The sequence below is a fragment of the Moschus berezovskii genome, chromosome 26 (assembly GCF_049115385.1).
Source record: "Moschus berezovskii isolate FMDL1 chromosome 26, NW_MosBer_1.0, whole genome shotgun sequence".
Taxonomy (NCBI): Eukaryota; Metazoa; Chordata; class Mammalia; order Artiodactyla; family Moschidae; genus Moschus; species Moschus berezovskii.
Genome location: NC_142485.1, coordinates 35,982,548 through 36,003,210, shown reverse-complemented (window position 1 = coordinate 36,003,210; position 20,663 = coordinate 35,982,548).

Sequence of the window (20,663 nt, the reverse complement as noted above, 5' to 3'; positions counted from 1 at the left end):
GCTTCATGGATTATCTGGGTTGAAGGATTCAATGCTTTGACTTGTTTCAATGACTTGATTATAATCAAAGAAGATATAATCTTCATGGAAGATTACACAAACATCTTTTGAACTGCACCAAATAAGGATTGTAAAATGATGCATCTTTTCAGCCTTAGGCCAATCTTCTACCTAGAATGTGATGGAAGGGTAAAAATTGACAAGAGAACTGTGCATTCTCATGCACTGTTCATCATGAGAAGAGCAATGTATCTTCTCTGTACTATGGGGTGGTACTTTCCAGAAAAGCGCTAAAGGAATTTGAAGCGAAAAGCTTTAGAAACTACTGTTTTCTCCTAACTAAGAGGAAATTATTCTTTTACTTTCAGGTATTTTCAGGGATCATGCATGCACGCATGCTCAGCCACTCAGTCGTGTCTGACTCTTTGCGACCCCATGAATGGTAGCTCACCAGACACCTCTGTCCTTGGGATTTTCCTGGTAAAAATACTGGAGTATATTGCTGTTTCCTTCTCCAGGGACTCTTCTCCACTCAGGGATCGAGCCTGAATCTCCTGCATTGCAGGCAGGTTCTTTACCACTGTGCCACCTGGGAAATCCCTTAAGGGATCATATCAGGACCCAAATGGCAAAGAGATGGAGAAAACAGGTTACCAGTGAATCTTCAATTTTCACTGTAAAGTTTTCCTTTTAATCTTTCTTCTTTAGCTGCAGTGATGGGAAAAAAAATCACACTAGGGGTCTTTGCTGGAGTATATCTCATGGTTTTAATTTCTTAAAAACTTGTGTTGTGTGACTCTTGCTAGAACTTAAGAATTCTGAGAAATCTGTATGCCAGTCAAGAAGCAACAGTTAGAACTGGACATAGAACAACAGACTGGTTCCAAATCGGGAAAGGAGTACGTCAAAGCTGTATACTGTCACCCTGCTTATTTAACTTATATGCAGAGAACATCATGTGAAATGTAGTGCTAGATGAAGCATAAGCTGGAATCAAAATTGCTGGGAGAAATATCAATAACCTCAGTATGCAGATGACATCACACTTATGGTAGAAGTACTAAAGAGCCCCTTGATGAAAGTGAAAGAGGAGAGTGAAAAAGTTGGCTTAAAAATCAACATTCAGAAAACTAACATCATGGCATCTGGTCCCACCACTTCATGGCAAATAGATGGAGAAATAATGGAAACAGTGTCAGACTTTATTTTGGGGGGCTCCAAAATCACTGCTGATGGTGACTGCAGCTATGAAATTAAAAGAAACCTGCTCTTTGGAAGAAAAGCTGTGACCAACCTAGAGAGCATATTAAAAAGCAGATACATTACTTTGCCAACAAAAGTCTGTATAGTCAAAGCTATGGTTTTTCCAGTAGTCATGTATGGATGAGAGTGTTGGACTGTAAAGAATGCTGAGTGCTGAAGAATTGATGCTTTTCAACTGTAGTGTTGGAGAAGATTCTTGAGAGTCTCTTGGACTGCAAAGAGATAAAGCCAGTCCATCTTAAAGGAAATCAGTCCTGAATGTTCATTGGAAGGACTGATGCTGAAGCTGAAACACCAATAGTTTGGCCACCTGATGTGAAGAGCTGATTCATTTGAGAAGATCCTGATGCTGGGAAGGATTGAAGGCAGGAGGAGAAGGGGACAACAGAGGATGAGATGGTTGGATGGCATCACCGACTCATTGGACGTGAGTTTGGGCAAGCTCCAGGAGTTGGTGATGGACAGGAAAGCCTGGAATGCTGCTGTCCATGGGGTCACAAAAGTCGGACACAACTGAGCGACTGAACTGAAGAATTCTAGGCAGTTAGGGACAGAGATCATAAACTCAGCTCTTGAAGATGAATATAATATATCCATATATATAATTAAATACATATGATTAAAGCTTTAATCGTATGAACTGAATTTTCTCATTAACAGATGCCTGTTAAAACCTGTATACTGAACTCAGCTGTAGTTGTAGATAACTGGAATGGCTAGGATGACCAAGTTGACGATGTCCTACTTGCAAATTCTGTGAATGTAGCCTTGGCTTAAGTTCTAAGAGAGAATGGAATAAATTCCCCTGGCAAACACATTCAAAGTTATTGCTTTTCCAACTGTGCAATCTTGGTTACATTGTTTCAATGCTATTTGCCTCATTTTTTGAGAAAATAAAAGCAACAACTTCCTAACAATGTCGAAGTGAATACTGAATGAAAAAAATATTTGCAAAGGGACACACTGGGTTTTTGCTATTTGTTTTCCCCATTTCCTGTCCTTTCCTCTCAAAGTAGAAATGGCATACCTCATAAGGCAGAAAAAAATCTTCGACATGGCTATAAATATTTATATTTTTTCATTACCCTTTCATTGCAAAATAATTATTGAGCAAATTTCATACAAACACTTGGGGATGAAATGATGAACAAAACCTACTAGGGCTCGTTGTCATGGAGATTACATATGAAACATTCTGAAAACTTTTTCATTTATACTTTTATCTTTGTAATTGATATCATTTGTATCTTCTCTTTTACTACAACATCCCTATTCCCAGAAAAGCTATACATCATATAATTAAACTCAAGTGGGGTTTTACACGTTTTGATTTTTTAAGCCACTTTTAAATTAATTTCATTCATTTTTATCAGTAGTATCAAATACAGACCTGGAACAAGTGAAGATTATAGGACTAAATGTTAAATTTTGATCTCTAAAGATCTTTAAACATAAAATAGTGAAGTAAAATATTTTTTAATATATTCTGGAGTCGATTTGAAAGATTGGGTACTGCTTCTGAGGTTAATTATATATTTAACTCAATAAATTATTTTACTTTCTTATTTTCACATAGAACCCTTGATAAAATGATTACCTGAAGATATTAATGCTGGTCTCAATATTTCAAAGCAAATAAATAACTATAATAATACTTCATATTGCTTTCTTTGTAACTCCATTCAAATGGTAAAATAGTGTGTAATTAAATTTGATATGGTCTACCTGTTTTATATTTATACATATAGATTGAGTCTGTCAGCTACAGAATGCCTGAGATGGAACATGATTTGCAGAGTTAACCAGTCCACCACTCAGCAAACAATGGGCCTCCTAAAATTGTACTGGCATTCACAATAAGCATTTCTTAATTATATATTTGACAGAGGACAAATGAATTGTTCTCAGAAATGAAACAAATTATAAATAGGCTACATTTCAGGTTACAGTTTCCATAAGATGATATGAATGTTAATGATGCTAAAACTCTTTAGCAATAAAACGTAATTAATATATGAAATAAGGAAAAGTGAAAGGGATTGAAATGAAAGAAAATATTTGTGTATGTATATATAATCAAGAAAGAGAAAGAAAAACACATATTTTCAGTCATGTATCTACATAAACAAGGCTACTTTAATGCTACATTAAAAAAAGAAATAACTATTTTACAGTTACTTAAAATTATATATAAAATACATATTTTAATGAAATTTTATAAATCACATCTTAATCTTTGTTAATTCATAAAACATAAGGAATTTATTATATCCTCATTCAGCATTTACTGTATGTTTTAAACTTCCATACTTGACTTCAATAGCTTTCTCATATTCACAGGATGAATAGCATCAGTTTAAAGCTGACTTTACTTTTAATGTTATCATTTGTTTACTATTATTAAGATAAATAGGCCTGTGTCTGTTTTATGACCTGCTGGGTCATCATCATTTACAATTCTTGTAACAAATAATTACCAGCTGGGTGACTGAAAACAAGGTAATCGGTATAACTTGTCTTTGTATATCCATGCCTATTGTCATGAAGCCCAGTGTAGATCTGTGAAGAACAGCTTGTGAGTGGGTTGAAAAATCCATTTATATCTGTGGCTTCCAGGGACTGTGAAGTCCACTTGCTAGTCTACATGCAGTTTTTAGCAAAATACTAAACATATTCAGTGAATTCTCCAAACAACTGCATATTCTCAGCATAGGTGTGCCCGTGCCCTTATCCCATCATTTTGAGTTGTTTTGCCACAGCACTTTCGTGCTATCTGTTTGACTTGTGACTTCAACTATGTCATGAGTTCAAAAAAGAGTTGTTTTTTTGTTTTTTAAAAAAAGTTTATCCAATTTTTCTTTTTTTTCTCATGACATTAGAGAAACTCTCACTACGGTTTTCTACATCTGAGGTATAAGCAGAACATGGAGCATTATCTGCTATTTTAAGCTTTTAGTCAACTTTCTATTTATTACATGAGATGTAATTCAAGACTGGATTGGATTGAACTATGACTAAACTAATCTAGTTTAGAGGAAAGAACATCTAGAGAAGAGAATAACTTGGTCATCAAATACTTCCTTTTGGTGAGAAGAGTGGAATTGTATTATGTAAGAGGAATTTTTCAATATATTGTTATAAGCACATTATTTTCAAATTTATGAGTGGAAGGATATATTTCAATACTAAGCAGACCAAAGGATGGGCTGTGGTGTCTGTGGACAATTGGCCCTCAATCTCTATTTTTCACACAAATGAAAACTTCAGGAGTTTCTTGTGGTTAAGAGTCTGTGAGTGAATTTTTCAACTGGAAACACTTAATGGCATTTGGGAAATACATTGACTGGAAATGTTTTCTTATTTTGGAGACATGGGAGATTTGAAGATGGCCAGTGTTGCTGTGCTGTGTTGTCTGACTTCTTGGAAATGGAAAAGTGGTTTCAGATATAGTGAAGATTGAAAAATATGTGTCATCTCTGCTATGAAGATGTACCTTAGAACTCAGGAATCCATCAATAGCTGTGGCCACCTGACTCTAGATCATTCAGAAAGGTGGTTTTAAAACCCCATAATTTATAATCACCTAACTCCTAAATATCTGTGAAAAGAAGAGAAGCGAAAAGCAAAGGAGAAAAGGAAAGTTATAAGCATCTGAATGCAGAGTTCCAAAGAATAGTAAGGAGAGATAAGAAAGCCTTCCTCAGTGATCAATGCAAAGAAATAGAGGAAAACAACAGAATAGGAAACATTAGAGATCTCTTCAAGAAAATTAGGGATACCAACAGAACATTTCATGCAAAGATAGGCTCGATAAAGGACAGAAATGGGATGGACCTAACAGAAGCAGAAGATATTAAGAAGAGGTGGCAAGAATACACAGAAGAACTTACAAAAAAGATCTTCATGACCAAGATAATCACGATTGTGTGATCACTGACCTAGAGCCAGATCTTGGAATGTGAAATCAAGTGGGCCTTAGAATGCATCACTATGGACAAAGCTAGTGGAGGTGATGGAATTCCAGTTGAGCTATTTCAAATCCTGAAAGATGCTGCTGTGAATGTGCTGCACTCAATATGCCAGCAAATTTGGAAAACTCAGCAGTGGCCACAGGACTGGAAAAGGTCAGAAGAAAGGCAATGTCAAAGAATGCTCAAACTACTGCACAATTGCACTCATCTCACATGCTAGTAAAGTGATGCTCAAAATTCTCCAAGCCAGGCTTCAGCAATACATGAAGCGTGAACTTCCAGATGTTCAAGCTGGTTTTAGAAAAGACAGAGGAACCAGAGATCAAATCGCCAACATCCGCTGGATCATGGAAAAAGGCAAGAGAGTTCCAGAAAAACATCTATTTCTGCTTCATGGACTATGCCAAATCCTTTGACTGTGTGGATCACAATAAACTGTGGAACATTCTGAAAGAGATGGGAATACCAGACCACCTGACCTGCCTCTTGAGAAACCTGTATGCAGGTCAGGAAGCAACAGTTAGAACTGGACAAGGGACAACAGACTGGTTCCAAATAGGAAAAGGAGTATGTTGAGGCTATATATTGTCACCTTGCTTATTTAACTTATATGCAGAGTACAAACATCATGAGGAACGCTGGGCTGGAAGAAGCAGAAGCTGAAATCAAGATTGCCGGGAGAAATATCAATAACCTCAGATATGCAGATGACACCATCCTTATGGCAGAAAGTGAAGAGGAACTAAAAAGCCTTGATGAAAGTGAAAGAAGAGGGTGAAAAAGTTGGCTTAAAGCTCAACATTCAGAAAACAAAGATCATGGCATCTGGTCCCATCACTTCATGGGAAATGGATGGAGAAACAGTGGAAACAGTGTCAGACTTTATTTTGGGGGGCTCCAAAATCACTGCAGATGCTGATTGCAGCCATGAAATTAAAAGACGCTTACTCCTTGGAAGGAAAGTTATGACCAACCTAGATAGCATATTAAAAAGCAGAGACATTACTTTGCCAACAAAGTTTCGTCTAGTCAAGGCTATGGTTTTCCAGTGGTCATGTATGGATGTGAGAGTTGGACTGTGAAGAAAGCTGATCACCGAAGAGTTGATGCTTTTGAACTGTGGTGCTGGAGAAGACTCTTGAGAGTCCCTTGGACTGCAAGGAGATCCAACCAGTCCATTCTAAAAGAGATCAGTCCTGGGTGTTCATTGGAAGGACTGATGCTAAAGGTGAAACTCCAATACTTTGGCCACCTCACACGAATAATTGACTCACTGGAAAAGACTCTGATGCTGGGAATGATTGGGGGCAGGAGGAGAAGGGGACGACAAAGAATGAATGGCTGGATGGCATCATCAACTCGATGTACATGAGTTTGAGTGAACTCCAGGAGTTGGTGATGGACAGGGAGGCCTGGCGTGCTGTGATTCATGGGGTCGCAAAGAGTCGGACACGACTGAGCTATTGAACTGAACTGAACTCCTAGATTAAATATTTTTCTGCTGGAATATACAGAAAATATTTCTCACTGCTCACAGAATCATTAATTTAACAATATGCAGATCACAATATTGTAGTCTCTCATGTATTCTTATCAAAACATGTCTCTTATGTATTATCATCTCTCATTGTTGTGAGGACTCTAGAATGCATTGAAGAGGTTACAGCCCCTCTTAGCTGCTGAGTACAAAGAAAGGACAGATGAGAGGCGATCATAATTGGAAAAGACGCATGTACACCAGCATTCATTGCAGCACTATTTACAACAGTCAGGGCATGAAAGGAACCTACATGCCCATAGACAGATGAATGGATAAAGCAGTTGTGGTTCAGTTCAATTCAGTTCAGTCTCTCAGTCGTGTCCGACTCTTTGCGATCCCATAGACTGTAGCATGTTAGACTTCCCTGTGCATCACCAATTCCTTGAGGTGCTCAAACTCGTGTCCACCGATTCGGTGATGCCATCCAACCATCTCATCCTCTGTCATCCCCTTCTCCTCCTGCCTTCAATCTTTCACAGCATCAGGGTCTTTCCAAATGAGTCAGTTCTTCATATCAGATCGCCAATGTATTGGAGCTTCAGCTTCAGAATCAGTGCTTCCAATTAACACTCAGGACTGATTTCCTTTAGGATGGACTGATTTGATCTCCTTGTAGTCCAAGGGACTCTCAAGAGTCTTCTCCAACACCATAGCTCAAAAGCATCAGTTATTTGGCACTCAGCTTTCTTTATGGTCCAAGTATCATATTCAAACATGACTACTGGAAAAACCACAGCTTTGACTATATGGATATTTGTTAGTAATGTCTTCCTTTTTAATATGTTGTCTAAGTTGGTCATAATTTTTCTTCCAAGGAGTAAGTGTCTTTTAATTTCATGGCTGCAGTCAACATCAGCAGTGATTTTGGAGCCCAAGAAAATAAAGTATGTCACTATTTTCATTGTTTCCCCATCTATTTGCCATGAAGCAATGGGATTGGATGCTGTAATGTTAGTTTTTTGAATGTTTGATTTTTAAGCCAGCTTTTTCTCTCTCCTCTTTCACTTTCTTCAAGAGGCTCTTTAGTTCCTCTTCTCTTTCTGCCATAAGGGTGGTGTAGTCTGCATATCTGAGGTTATTGTTATTTCTCCCTGCAGTCTAGATTCCAGCTTTTCCTTCATCCAGTCTGGCACTTTACATGATGGACACTGCATTAAGTTAAATAAGCAAGGTGGCACTATACAGCCTTGACATCCATCGACAGATGAATGGATAAAGAAGTTGTAGTACATATATACAATGGAGTGTTAACGATAAAAAGGAATTCATTTGAGCCAGTTCTAATGAGGTGGATGAGCCTATAGCCTATTATACAGTGTTAAGTAAGTCAAAAAGAGAAAAATACTGTATACTAAAGCATATATATATATATACACGACAGGTCTGTCTATTGCCACCCTGTTTGTTTAACCTGTATGCTGAGCACATCATGAGAAATGTCAGGCTTGTTGAGTTACAAGAATCAAGATAGGTGGGAGAAATATCAACAGCCTCAGATATGTGAATGGCACCACTCTAATGGCAGAAAGTGAAGAAGAACTAAAGAGCCTCTTGAGGAGGGTAAAGGAGGACATTGAAAGAGCCAGCTTAACACCAAATATTAAAAAAAAGATAAGATCATGGCATCTGGCTCCATTACTTCATGGCAAATAGAAGGCGAAAAGTTGGAAGTAGTGACATATTTCCTCTTTTTGGGCTCCAGAATTACTGAGAATGGTGTCTGCAAACATAAACTCAGAAAACGATTGCTTTTTGGCAAGAAAGCTATGACAAATCTAGACAGGGTGTTGAAAAGCAGAGACATTACTCTGCCGACAAAGGTCTGTATAGTCAAGGCTGTGGTCTTTCCAGTGGTCACATACAGTTGTGAAAAATGGATCACAAGGAAGGCAGAAGGCCAAAGAATTGATGCCTTCGAAGTGTGATGCTGGAGAAGACACCTGAAAGTCCCTTGGACAGCAAGGAAATCACACCAGTCAATCTTAAGGGAAATCAACCCTGAATTTGCATTGGAAGGACTGATGCTGAAGCTGAAGCTCTAGGATTTTGGTCATCTGATGCAAACAGCTGACTCACTGGAAAAGTCCCCAGTGCTGGAAAATACTGAGGGCAGAATTAGAAGAGGGAGTCAGAGATGAGATGGCTGGATGGCATCCCCAATTCAAGGACATGAACTTGGATAAACTTCAGGAGATGGTGAGTGACAGGAACACCTGGCATGCTGCAGTCCATGGAGTCGCAAAGAATTGGACATGACTGGGTGACTGAACATCAACAACAAAGCATATAAATGGAATCTAGACAGATAGCACTGAAGACCTATTTGCAGGACAGCAATGGAGACACAGATATAGAGAACAGACTTGTGGACACAGTGGGGGAAGGAGAGAGGGATGAACTGAGAGCATAGTGCTGAAACACGTAAAGTACCATATGTGCAATAGATAGCCAGTGGGAGTTTGCTGTATGGTATAGGGAGCTCGAATCCAGTGCTCTGTGATAACCTAGAGGGGTGGGAGGTGGTGGGAGGTGGGAGGGGGGTTCAAGAGGGATGGCGGCATGTATATACCTATAGGTGATTCAAGTTGCTGTGTGGCATAAAGCAACACAATTTTGTAAAGAAATTATCCTTCAATTAAAAATAAATAAATTTTTAAAAAGGCAAGGAGAGGTACACCAAAGCCTGCAGGAAAATTCACAGCATTTCAACCCACTCCAGCCACTTCCCATCACCAGCATGTCACAGAGTGATCAGGAGAAAATTCACAACTCACAACTTCTTCCTTAGGGGAAGAGAAGGGACTATGTACCTAAGGTTCTTGATTGTGTGGCAGAGCTGCCCCAGAGACAGGTTTTCATCTCATCTGACTTGGAGCTCTGACAGGAAGTGCGGGTTGGATGTCAGGTGGAGGAGGCTGAGAAAGAAGGTAAGGACCACTGCAGGTTACAACACAGGAGTGACTGTAACACCGTGGGCAGACACCAGAGAAGAAAGAGACTATGGATTTCAGAGAAGAAACAGGCCAACCCTCTTTAACTGGGCAATTACAAACGGGCCCAGAGATGATGTATCCCAGGTAGATTTGAGAGGCCCCCAGAAACTCTATCTGGAATAACTGGTGAAGGGCCCTTATCTGTACAAAGTCAGTCTATAGAGACAGGAAAGGGTGGCTTTTTAAAAATTATTTTAAAAGCAGTTTGAGGTGAGAAATGCTGGGCTGGATGAAGCGCAAGCTGGAATCAAGATTGCCGGGAGAAATATCAATAACCTCAGATATGCAGATGACACCACCCTTATGGCAGAAAGTGAAGAGGAACTCAAAAGCCTCTTGATGAAAGTGAAAGAGGAGAGTGAAAAAGTTGGCTTAAAGCTCAACATTCAGAAAACTAAAATCATGGCATCTGGTCCCATAACTTCATGGGAAACAGATGGGGAAACACTGGAAACAGTGACAGACTTTATTTTTGGTGCTCCAAAATCACTGCCAATGGTGACTGCAGCCATGAAATTGGAAGAAAAGTTATGATCAACCTAGACAGCATATTAAAAAGAAGAGCCATTACTTTGCCAACAAAAGTTCATCTAGTCAAAGCTATGGTTTTTCCAGTAGTCATGTATGAATGTGAGAGTTGGACTATAAAGAAAGCTGAGAGCTGAAGAATTGATGCTTTTGAACTGTGGTGTTGGAGAAGACTCTTGAGAGTCTCTTGGACTGCAAGGAAATCCAACCAGCCCATACAGGAAATCAGTCCTGAATATTCATTAGAAGGGTGGATGCTGAAGCTGAAATGCCAATAGTTTGGCCACCTGATGTGAAGAACTGACTCATTTGAAAAGACCCTGATTTTGGGAAGGATTAAAGGCAGGAGGAGAAGGGGACAACAGAGGATGAGATGGTTGGATAGCATAACCGACTCAAAGGACATGCGTTTGAGCAAGCTCCTGGAGTTGGTGATGGACAGTGAGGCCTGGCATGCTGCAGTCCATGGGCTGACAAAGAGTTAGACATGACTGAGTGACTGAACTGTACTGAAGGGCAGATGAGATTCCCAGGAGACTCAGTGGTAAAGAATCTGCCTGCCAGTGGAGGAGTCACGGGAGATACAAGTTTGATCCCTAGGTTGGGAAGATCCCCTGAAGGAGGAAACGGCAACCCACTCCAATATTCTTCCCTGGAGAATTCCATGAACAGAAGAGCCTGGAGGGCTAGAGTCTATAGGATGGCAAACATTCAGACATGAGTGACCATATACACATAAAGGGGAAACAGAGATTTCTCATATACCCCATACCTCCATACATGTATAGCCTCCCCATTACTGCCAAAGTTGTACACATTTGTTTTAATGCTGAATCTCCATTGACACATTATTACCTAGAGTCTCTAGTCTACATTAGAGTTCATTCCTGGTGTTGTATATTCTGTGGGTTTGGGAAATTGTATAAAGACATAAAGACACAAAAGACTCCGAACTGCAGTACTTGGATGCAATCTCAAAAACGACAGAATGATCTCAGCTTCGAAAGCAAACCATTCAATATCAAAGTACTCCAAGTCTACGCCCCGATGAGTAATACTGAAGAAGCTGAAGTAGAATGGTTTTATGAAGGCCTAAAAGACATTCTAGAATTAACACTCAAAAAAGATGTCCTTTTCATTATAGGGGACTAGAATGGAAAATAGGAAGTCAAGAGATAACTGGAATAACAGGCAAATTTGGCATTGGAGTACAAAACGAAGCAGGTCAAAGGCTAACAGTTTTGCCAAGAGAACACACTGATCATAGCAAATACACTCTTCCAACAACACAAGAGAAGACTACACATGGACATCACCATATGGCCAATACTGAAATTAGACTGATTATATTCTTTGCAGCCAAAGATGGAGAAGCTCTATAAAGACAGCAAAAACAAGACCGGGAGCTGACTGTGGCTCAGATGGAGACCTCCTTATTGCCAAATTCAGACTTAAATTGAAGAAAATAGGGAAAACCACTAGGCCATTCAGGTATGACCTAAATCAAATCCCTTATGATTATACAGTGCAAGTGAGAAATAGATTCAAGGGATTAGATCTCATAGACAGAGTGTCTGAAGAACTATGGATGGAGGTTCATGACACTGTACAGCAGGCAGTGATCAAGACAATCCCCAAGAAAAAGGAATGCAAAAAAGGAAAATGGTTGTATGAGGAGCCCTTTCAAATAGCTGAGAAATGAAGAGAAGTGAAAGGCAAAGGAGAAAAGGAAAGATATTTGAATACAGAGTTCCAAAGAAGAGCAAGGAGAGATAAGAAAGCCTTTCTCAGTGATCAGTGCAGAGAAATAGAGGAAGACAATAGAATGGGAAAGGCTAGAGATCTCTTTAAGAAAATTAGAGATACAAAGGAAATATTTCATATCAAGATTGGCATGATTAAGGAAAGAAATGGTATGGACCTAACAGAAGCAGAAGATATAAAGAAGAGGTGGCAAGAATACACAGAAGAACTATACAAAAAAGATCTTTATGCCCAAGATAACCATGACAGTGCAATCACTCACCTAGAGCCAGACATCCTGGAATCTGAAGTCAAGTGGGCCTTAGGAAGCATCACTACAACCAATGCTAGTGGAGGTGATGGAATTCCAGTTGAGCTATTTCAAATCCTAAAAGATGATGCCGTGAAAGTGCTGCTCTCAATATGCCAGCAAATTTGGAAAACTCAATGGTGACCACAGAACTACAAAAAATCAGTTTTCATTCCAATCCCCAAGACAGGAAATACCAAAGAATGCTCAAACTATCACACAATTGCACTAATCTCACACCCTAGCAAAGTAATGCTCAAAATATTGTTAACATTAGTTGGATCATTGAAAAAGCAAAAGAGTTCCAGAAAAAATATCTACTTCTGCCTTATTGACTATGTAAAAGCCTTTGACTGTGGGTTTGTTGACAACAAACTATGGAAAGTTCTTTAAGAGATGGGAATACCAGACCACCTCATCTGCCTCCTGAGAAATCTATATGCAAGTCAGGAAGCAACATTTAGAAATGGATATGGAACACCCGACTGGTTCCAAACTAGGAAGGAGAATATCAAGGTTGCATATTGTCACCCTGCTTATTCAACATACATGCAGAGTACCACATGAGAAATGCTGGGCTGGATGAAGCGAAAGCTGGAATCAAGATTGCGGGGAGAAATATCAATAACCTCAGATATGCAGATGACACCACCCTTATGACAGAAAGCGAAAAAGAACCAAAGAGCTTCTTGATGAAAGTGAAAGAGGAGAGTGAAAATGTTGGCTTAAAGCTCAACATTCAGAAAACTAAGATCATGCCATCCGGTCCCATCACTTCATGGCAAATAGATGGGGAAATAATGGAAAGAGTGAGAAACTATTCTTTTTGGCTCCAAAATCACTGCAGATGGTGACTGCAGCCATGAAATTAAAAGATGCTTTCTCCTTACAATAAAAGCTATGATCAACCTAGACAGCATATTAAAGAGCAGAGACTTTACTTTGCAAACAAAAGTCCATCTAGTCAAAGCTATGGTTTTTCCAGTAGTCATGTATGGATGTGAGAGTTGGACTATACAGAAAGATGAACACTGAAGAATTGATGCTTTTGAACTGTGGTGGAAAAGAAGACTCTTGAGAGTTCCTTGGACAGCAAGGAGATCTAACCAGTCCATCCTAAAGGAAATCAGTCATGAATATTCATTGGAAGGACAGATGCTGAAGCTGAAACTCCAATACTTTGGCCATCTGATATGAATAACTCACTCATTGGAAAAGCTCTGGTGTTGGGAAAGATTGAAAGCAGGAGGAGAAGGGGATAACAGAGGGTGAGACGGTTGGATGGCATCACCAACTCAATGGACATGAGTTTGAGTAAGCCCCGGGAGTTGATGATGGGGACAGAAGCCTGGTGTGCTGCAGTCCATGTGGTCACAAATAGTCGGATACGACTTAGGGACTGAAGTGAACTGATAAAGACATATATCCGTGGTCTGTAGGAGCCCGACAGTGACCATGAGAGAGAATGGTTAAGGAAGCAGGGATGTGCTTGCAAACAAGACTCTCTGCTTGGGCAGAGCATGCTTGCAAACAGGATGTTCTGCCAAGAAGCCTGCACACAATATCCAAGGTTAATGATCCGCTCGCATACGAGGGAACATGCCCTCCTTAAAAATAAGGAAGAGGCTGGAGTTCTGGGCAGGCTTCTTAGTAAACATGCTGTGGTCACTGCCTCCCTTTGTTCCTCCCGTCCTTGAAATGTGCTTGGCTTTTTGTCCTTGTTTGGTAAAAGAATGCATTGCTTAGATTTTGGTATGTGTCCAGCTACCGGGGTATAAAAATAAATCACAAGGGGGCTTGCGCAGAATTTCTCCTCTGGCTGGAGTTGTGTCTTTGTCTGTCTTTTGTGTGTCTTGTGTCATTTCGCCTGCAACAGTGGTCACTGTTTGTTACATAGTATTTGAACTGCTCTAAAAAGCTTCTGTGTTCAGGTACTTATGCTTCCTGATCACCTTTACCACCAAATGTCTGGAAACTTCTGTTGTCTTTACTAGCATACACTATGTAGCTTTTTCTTATTGGTTTCTTTTACTTAGTAATATGCATTTAAGTTTTGTCCATGTCTTTTCATGGCTCAAGAGCTTATTTCTTTTTAGTGATGATTAATATTCCATCACATGGATTTACCAGAGTTTATTTATCCATTTCCATACTGAAGGTCATTCCAAGGTTTTTTTAATTAATTTATTTATTTTAATTGGAAGCTAATTACTTTACAATATTGTAGTGGCTTTTGCCATACATCAACACGAATCAGCCACAGGTGTACATTTTGGCAATTATGAATAAATTTGCTATAAACATCTGTGTGTGGATTTCTGTGTGGATGTGATTTTTTTTTTTAGGTAATTAATTTATTTTTTATTGGAGGCAAATTATTTTACAATATTATATTGGTTGGTTTTGCCATACATTGATATGAATTTGCCCCGGGTTTACATAAGTTCCCCCTCCTGAACCCCCCTCCCACCTCCCTCCTCCCCCCATCCTCACTCTGGGTCATCCCCGCATGCCAGCCCTGAGCATCCTATAACATGCATTGACCCTGAACTAGTGAATCGTTTCACATATGACAACATACGTGTTTCAATGCCATTCTCCCAAATCATCCCACCCTCACCCTCTCCCACAGAGTCCCAAAGACTGTTCTATACATCTGTGTCTCTTCTGCTATCTCGTATACAGGGTTATCATTTGCATCTTTCTAAATCCCATATATATGTGTTAGTATACTGTATTGGTATTTCTCTTTCTGGCTTACTTCACTCTGTATAATAGGCTCCAGTTTCATCCACCTCATTAGAACTGATTCAAATGTATTCTTTTTAATGGCTGAATAATACTCCATTGTGTATATGTACCAAAGCTTTCTTATCCATTCGTCTGCAGATGGACATCTAGGTTGCTTCCATGTGTGGATGTGATTTATCAATTTATTTGGGTATCTATTGGCTATGTCACTAAAAAAACAGGCAACAAAAGCAAAAATACCAAAAAGACTACCAAAAACTCAAAACATTCCATGCATCAAAGACAAAAACCAAAAGAGTGAATAGAAAATCTACACAATAGATGGAGATACTTGCAAATCATATATCTGATAAGGAATTCATATCTAAAATAAAGAACTCATACAATTCGGCAAAGAGAAAGCATATAACCCAATTAAAAATGGGTAAAGGACTTGAATAGACATTTTTCCATAAAGGTATATAAAGAGTTTACAGTCTTCTAAATGAATCTCAAGTTCACTAATCATTAAAAAGTGTACAAATCAAAACCACAACACTGTCACTTCACACTATTGCCATTAGAGTGGCCACTACTAAAAAACAAACAAATAAAAACAATAAATAAAACACAGGGGAAAAAGAAAACTAGACAATAGCAAATATTGACAAGGATGCAGAGAGATTAGAACTCTTGCACACTGTTGGTAAGAATGGAAAATGGAAAATATGCTCTCAAAATGTGTAAAACTGAATTACTCTCTCATCCAGAAACCTAACACCTGGGGCATGTTCAAAAAAAAAAAAAAACAACTGAAAGCAGAGTGAAGAGTTACGGGCACACTCGATCACTGAAGCACTATTCACGACAGAGCCGTGAAGCCTTATTCCAAGAGCTGGAAGCAACACAAAATATTCATAGACTGATGAATGGATGTAAGAAAATATGGTATATACATAAAATGAAATATTAGTTACTGATAGTAAAGAAAGAAATTCTGTCACACGCTACAATATGGATGTACCTTAAGGAATATTATGTTAAATAAAATATATTAGTGACAGAAAGTCAATACCATATAATTCCATTTATGTGAGATATCTAAAATAGTCAAACTCCTAGAAGCAAAAAGTTGAAATGTGGTTACAAGGGGATTGGGGAAGGGAGAAATGAGAAGTTGTTGTTAATGGGTATAGAGTTCCAATTGAAAAAAAAAGTTCTAAAGAATCATTGTGCAACAATGCAAATATACTTTGTACTACTGAACTGAACAGTTGAAAATGGTTAAAGTAGTCAATTTTATGTTACGTGTTTTTCCAACCACAATTATTATAAAAAGCAACACATTTGCATGGAGGGATAATATGTGTATAAATTTATCTTTCATGTAGTTGATATCACACCTACGGGAAACTAATTCCTACCCTGAGAAAAGCTGTTTTCCTGGTGAAGAATATTTTCAGGAAAGAATAGGAGGACAGCATGTAAATGTGAGAATTGAAGGGCATAGTAGGATTTGTAAGATATTATCTGGTTGGGATAGATGCAATTGTGTCCAGAAAATGGTCTATTGTCTAAAAGAGCACAGAGAAAGTTTACAGAAAAAGTAATACTTTTGTGACCTTTGTTTTATTGTGAAGGATGGGATTGGTACTTACCATAGTAAAGCCTAGAGGTGACTGACTTATCCTTTACATCTAGCAATTTTCAGTGAATACATTCACTCATCATTGTTCTAAATTTTGTTTCAAGCTTTTGCCAATACTTTGTTTTACTCCTAAATAATACACTTCCATTTTTAAGTGTTGCTTTTAAAAGGTTGTAATTTTTAAAAATCTCATTTCAGAGTGAGTAAACAGTTGATAGATTTAATCCTGGTAGAAGAAAAGAAGAATCAATATTTTCCCCCTATTTTTTAGATTATTTAATAGATTAGGTTAGGAATCTGTTACTCAGAATTAAATGCCTGTGTGAAGTCTCTCACCTAGCAAGTGATGGGTCTGGAATTTATATGCTTTTACTGCCTATGTTTCCCCCCCCCCCATTTGTATGCCCAAGGCAAAGGCATTTATTGTTAAAGAAGTGATAATCTTTTTTAAACAAAATTGTCCTGGAAACAAGCACATTTTGATTCTATTGTCACTACTTCCTTTTCTAAATAAAAGAAAATTAATTATAGTTTTCACTGCCATACAGTCTGGCCTTTACTTACTTACATTTTTTTTTCTATCTTTTTTATTTCCCTAAATAGGCTGTCAGAACACTGTGACCAGGAGTTCTTCCAAGGCTAGTCTAGTGGAAAACAAACAGTCTGCATTCTACCCAGAGTGTAAACTGCAGAAACAGAACTTAACAGCAAGTCAGTGCAATAATAAGTCACTTGGGGAAAAATAAGGGGATTCAGTAGAGGAATATTTTAACTGTGATTACCAGATACAGTCAGGGCTGTATCTGCAGTTAACAGGGGTGAAAAAGCTGAACTTTCCTGTATCACTGGAAAATACAAACTTACGTATCCATACATCTCATTACCTTTCGAATCCTTCTGTGATGATCACTGAGTGGTTTGTTTTCCTATTTAAGAATTAGTTCACAGGACCATTCAAAAACTATACAAGCCATGTTGACAGCAACAATATATTATGCTTTGTTCAATTTGATTTGAGCTCCTAGCATTCACTTATGTTTCCATGCAATATGTACGTCTTATCAACTTTATCGAGCTATAACTGAGATACAACCTAGTACATATACTTAAACTTATAACCTGATGAGTTTTGTCATAAATATACACTAAAAATTACTACCACTATCAATATAGTGAACATACCCAGTGCTCTCAAAGTTTTCTCATATCCTTTTTGTAATCCTAAATCCCCAGGCCATCAGTGATCCACTTTCTGTCATTGTAGATAAGTTGAAATATTTTAGAGTTTAAAAATATATAAAATATTGCATTATTTATATGTAAATACATAATATATAGACTTGAAATATATATGGTATATAATCATTTTTTTAAAAAAGCCCATTGCTTTTTCTAATATTATAATTACTTTGGTCACTTATTTTTTTTAATTTATTTATTTTAATTGGAGGCTAATTACTTTAAAATATTGTAATGGTTTTTGTCACACATTGACATGAATCAGCCATGGGTTTACATGTGTTCCCTATTTTTGTTTGACTTCTCTCAATAAACACAATTTTTTTGATAGATGATACCAAAGAATAATCCATAAAATAACCCAAAGTGGTAAAATGGATTTCATCATAATTAAAATTTTTTGTTCTCAAAAAAACATCATTAAGAGAAAGAAAAAAGCTACATACTGGGAGAAGGCATTAATAAATCATATACCTTATAAAAAAACTTTCATCCAATATAAAGAACTCTCAAAATTGAGTAAGAAAATGAACAATCAAATTTTTTAAATGAGCAAATTATCTGAGCAGAAACTTCAACAAGAAAAATAACACAGCAGCAGATGGATGGAAGTTTATCACCATGAATCAATAGGGAAACACAATTTAACCCCCTTAAGCTTACATCACTATACATATATCAGAATGGCCAACATTCAAAACACTGACACAAAGAGTCAGTAAAAATGAAGAAGAATTGGAATGATCATATCCTGTTGACAATATAACATGGTAATCCACTTTGGAAAAAAAACTGCATTTTATTTTAAAAAGCTGAACACTTTCTCCCATAGGATCCAGCAATTTCACTCCTTGTTAATTACTCAGAAAAAAAAAAAGAAAACATATGCAAGTTTTTGTTCAAAAACTGAACAAAATTGTACATATCAGCTTAACTTTTAACAGACAAAAAACTAGAAATGACTCAAATTTCCCTCAACAGGTGAATGATAAAGAAAAATATGGTGAATCCATATAGTGGAATGCTACTTAGCAATGTAAGTAATGGTCTATTGATAAACAGAAGTCAATAGGTATTTCCATAGTCAGAAATAATTTTTTGTTGGTAAAAAACACTAAGCATATTATAAGTGCAAGTGATGTAGAAATATTTTATTATTAAAATTTTCATATTTGGACCTTCAGAAAATGTCAGTCTTAGTTTCAACATAGATATACACAGTGAAAATACCTATGTAGTGCAACATTATATACTCTGAAACAATAAATTGAGGTTTTGCAATTCAAATTCCAAAAAGCTATTTAAGTTGATGCTTCATATTAATCATTATATCTCACATAATCCCCTATGTTTATTCGACAGAGAATAATTAAAACAATTTTTATTTATGTTGTTATTCTCCAATAGGGGATGGAGTAGCTTGGCTGTGTTATTTATGTCATCCTTTTGACATCTCCACTGTCCAGTGTGAAACACTGAAGCACCAGGATTCAGAGCCTCAGTGGAGGAGAAAGAAGGTGAGGATTCAGGCTTCTGACTCAAATACCTAACGCGCTTACTCTCTGCTGAACTTCAGAGACGTCTCTGTGTTCTGTTCCCTTAGCCTAGTTAGACTGAATCCTTCCCTGGAGCTACATGAGGACCATAGGAAATCACACTCTACTGCAACCATCTAGTAAAATCATGGGCTAGTAAAAACCGTCTAGTAAAATGACTGTGACCTCTGGATCTTCACTGCATCCCGATTGGCTCTCAGGTTTCATGGGATCTGAGGTTCTGGCAGCTAAAATTATTTCCTGTGCTTTCTACTTCATTATAGGGCTTCCCTGGTGGCTCAGTAGTAAGAAAATCCGCCTGCCAATAGAGGAGACCTGGGTTTGATCCTTGGGTCAGGAAAATCCCATGGAGAAGGAAGTGGCAACCCACTCTAGTATTCCTGTCAGGAAATTCCACAGAAGGAGGAGCCTGGCGGGTAGTCCATGGGGTCACAGAGTCAGACATGGCTGAGCAACTGAGCAACAACAGCTATTTCCTTGTACTCTCTAGCCTGTTATCATGTTACCTGTATTCTAACTTGTATTCTTGATTAACTCATTATTGACTGGGGGATTTTTGCAGAAACTAATATCTGTGGCCCGTGATTTGTTAAGTAAGTGAATATTGAAACATATTCAGTCAATAACAACAGAGGACATCCTAATAGGCCTCTGGGCAATAGTGTTAAGTATTAATAACATGTTTGCATTGCTTTTTTTCCAAAATTTTTTAGAGAATAGATTATCAAAGAACTTTCTATTGAAAAAAATTTTAGTAAGTCTTTTTTAAAATATAAATTTAGTATCTACCCATCTGTAAAATCTAAACATCAAATTGTTTTTAGTGAGACTGAATTTAGAGAGTCACTTCTCATATCTCCACAGTGTTTTCTGTAACACGGCAGTAGCATTTCTCACCCAGTAGCATTGAAGAAGCCTTAAACTATGCCCAGAATCAAATCAAATCAAATGCCCAGAATCAAATCAAATCAAACAGCAAAATATGCTTTTATTAGGAGCTTTCCATAGTTGTTTCTAGCCAATCTGAACAAGATAAACTAATATTCTTAGTTGTTTGAAAACACTCCACGCATTCTGACTCCTCTTTCTAAAATTCTTAGACATGTTTCCCTTCCTTGTAGGAACATAAAATGCATATCTTG